This window comes from Cricetulus griseus (assembly GCF_003668045.3).
Source record: "Cricetulus griseus strain 17A/GY chromosome 1 unlocalized genomic scaffold, alternate assembly CriGri-PICRH-1.0 chr1_0, whole genome shotgun sequence".
Lineage (NCBI taxonomy): Eukaryota > Metazoa > Chordata > Mammalia > Rodentia > Cricetidae > Cricetulus > Cricetulus griseus.
This window is the reverse complement of record NW_023276806.1, coordinates 140847863-140851665: the sequence shown is the minus strand read 5'-3', so window position 1 is coordinate 140851665 and position 3803 is coordinate 140847863.

Below are 3803 nucleotides of genomic sequence, written 5' to 3'. Positions count from 1 at the left end.
CTGGATACTCTTACAGAGGTCATGAGTTCAATTCCCAGAAACCACATAGTGGCTCACAACCATCTATGATAAGATCTGGTTCCCCCTTCTGGCCTATGAGCAGAACACTGTATACATAATAAATAAATCTTTAAAAAAATTGTCGATCTTTACCTCAAAATGATCTACTTTTCACTCTATTTACTACTATTCCCCCAAATTTTGTACATTTTCATCACACAGAGTGTGACTATAGGTGCATGGGTGAACTCATACCCAGAGACATACTTGTCTCAAATCGGGAACATGGTTCTTAGTTCCTATTTAAAAGGAGAAGGCAAAACACTTTGACCATCTGATTCCCTTGCTGCATGTACACTGCAAACAGGGCAGGCATTCAAATGAAAGGGCCAGAAGTCAGATTAGCTGGATCTTTAAACATATTTAAAGAATACAAGGAAACAGTCATTGACACATATCTGCTCTTGGAATTTCCACTAAAACAATACATTTGCTTATTCTCCAGCACATGTATTGTATTTAACACTTGTGTGAACAACAGCCCTGACAACACAGAAACACCTCCCAAGTGACCATGGGACAATACAGTGCTCCCCAGGAAGGAAAAGCAAGCCTAGCCCACATCGACACAGGTATGAAGCCCAAAGATATACACTCTTCTTATCCACCCTGTTTCTACCGGGAATGACAGCAAGTATGACTTTGTTTTCCCAGAATACTTTTCAAATTTGACTTACATGAAACATCCTGAGAATTGGGTAAGCAAACTTCAAATTTGTTAATGTCACCACTGATAACTTTCTTTTAAAATCATGACTATAGTTTGTCCTCGGGAAGCTGGTATGGTAAAATGGAACTGGATGTAGGGTAGGAACCACATTCACTATAAACTCAAACACACAATTTGGGAGGTGAGACAAACAAACCAAACGTCACTACTTCTAAGAGGTAAGTGAGGATAGTGGGAGAGGGAACTCTTGAGAGGGGGCTTTTGTTCAAACAGAAGTTGAAACATGGGGTAGAATGAAGTCCTGTCATGAATCATGCACTTGTTCTTGTTTACCCTTTCCTTTTTTACCCCCCCCACCCCCCGCAATAAAACCACATTCCAAGTAAATCCTAGGCACAAAGTAATGAACTGAAAGTGCTTTGTAGGCAGTTTCTAGTTTCCCAATTCACATGCTTAAGGCAGATAATTTGAGTAGTCATTTGCATTTAAATTGTATATTAATGAGATCCACCTAGTTGACAACATTTATATTTTTTATCTCTTGATACAGGGTTTCTCTGTGTAACAATCCTGGCTGTCCTGGAACTCACTCTGTAGAGCAGCCTGGCCTCAAACTCACAGAGATCCACCTGCCTCTGCCTCCTGAGTACTGGAATTAAAGGCAAGGGCCAGCACCTCCCAGCTGACAAGACTCTCATGGTTTTTCATGGAGTGGGAGCTATATAAAAAACAAAAAAGTAAATAAACCCCCAAAGAGACGTGAGAGAAAATGAGGGCTCGAGAGGGCTCAGGGGCTAAGGGAGTGCACTTCCAGAGAACTGGGGTTCAATTCCCAAACCCACATGGTGGTTTACAACCACCTGAAACTCCAACCCCAGGGGGTCCAAAGCCCTCTTCTGGCATCACAAGAGGGCATGAATGTGGTACAGACCTACATGTGAAACAAAACACCCACATACATAAGAATAATTTTTTAAAGATGAAAACATTATTTATCAAAGAGTTCCCAGACACATTGGTAAGAGGGAAAAAAAAAGTTGCAAAATATAATAAATTCTATATAAAAATCTTAAATTCACTTAGACTTTATGTTTATACATAAATATGTATGCAAAGACATAGCAAAAAGGTATATGAGTGTATAGTAACCAGCAGTAGTTACCATCTGGGAGCAGATTTCAGAGGTCTGCCATTAGCTTTCATTTCCAACACCCCTTAAAATGTACTATTTGCATAACTAAATATAAAATCAGGAAAGCTTACATTTCTAGTACTACATGTGCTGGTTTCCTTAAAACAGTTTGAAGCAAAATCAGCTTCATCAAGGATTAGTTTTCCTTTTTTTTTTTTTTTTTTCCTCTCTTGAGACAGGGTTTCTCTGTATAGCTTTGGAGGCTTTGGAGCCTATCCTGGCACTCGCTCTGGAGACCAGGCTGGCCTCAAACTCACAGAGATCCACCTGCCTCTGTCTCAGACTGCTGGGATTAAAGGCGTGTGCCACCAACGCCTGGCCTAGTTTTCCTTTTTTTAATCCTGCTCTTTACTATCCATTGTTCTTCACCTGTTCAAATGGAAGTAAAGCACATTAACTTGAGGACTTCAAAAAGAGACGACACAGCTACCAGAAATACCAAAATCAAGGGAACTGGTATACTGCAAATAAAGGCCATTTAAAAAGTCAACCACTGGCCAGGCATGGTGGTGCATGCCTTTAATACCAGCACTCCGGAGGCAGAGGCAGGGGGATCTCTGTGAGTTTGAGGTCAGCCCGCTCTACAGAGTGAGTTCCAGGATAGGCTCAAAAGATACAGAGAAACCCTGACCAAAAAAGCAAAACAAAACAATCAAACAAAAAAAGTCAACCACCATCTTCTGACTTGTAGCATTCAAGGGATGAAGGTCTGAGCAAGGGTACCACACAACCCAGGTTGGCTGTTCTTATGAAGCACATAGGTTCAAATCCCAGCACCCGTATGATGGCTCATAACCATCTGTAACTCCAGGTCCAGAAGATTGGACACCCTCCACTGACCTGCATGGACACCAAGCATGCCTGTAGTGCAAAAACATACATGCAAGCCAAACACCCATACGCACTTAAAAAGCAAACTTTTAAAATGGACAAGATACTTGGCATGGCTGCTCAGTAAGTAAAGGCTAACCACCTAGAACCCCTATGGTGGAAAGAGAGAACTGACTCCCACAAATGTGTTGTGGCTCACAGGCATCCATATAAACATACACAAAGTAAGTGAAGAAACACAAAAATTAAGAGAACAGTTTGAAGTGTGAGGTACATCATTAACTTTCTGTCTCTGTAGAGGAGAAAATGATGAAGGGTCACCCAGACTTTCAGCAAACATGATACATACATCCTGAGTAAGCAAAAGCAGTGCTCAGGGTCTATCAAATGCAAGAGTATCTGTTTAGACAAGAAGCAGTTCTGGTTGAAACAGGAACCTCTTGAAAGAACTCATAATTTGGGGCTTGGGAAGGAAGCTCAGTTGAAGTGTTGGCCTAGCATACACAGGGCTCCAGGTTTGATTCCTCAGTACCACACAAACTGAGTCTATGGTGCACAGCACTCAAAAGGTTGAGGCAGGAGGATCAGGAGGAATGCAAGGCATCCTCAGTTACATAGCAAGTTTAAGGCCAGCCTTTTTTCTTCAGTGTTATAATACTTACTGCAATTGGAAAATTATGCTCAAAATTGAAATTAACTGGTTTTCTTGAAAAGAGAAAGGCCATTAAAACCAATATATAAATGTAGCATGAATTTTGGTCCATAACACAAAATGTATTACTGTGTTACAGGTATTAATGAACAACAGCAACATAGTAGCCTATCATGAGTGGCCCATAACACAATGTATTATTCTGTTAAGGTGTTAATGAACCACAGCAACATAGTCTATGAAGAGTGGCCCATAATACAATGTATTACTCTGTTACAAGTGTTAATGAACAGCAACATAGTATAGGCCTATGATGAATGGTCTATAACACAATGTACTACTATTGCCAGGTGTTAATGAACAACAGCAACATAGTAGCTATGATGAAGCAAAGTACA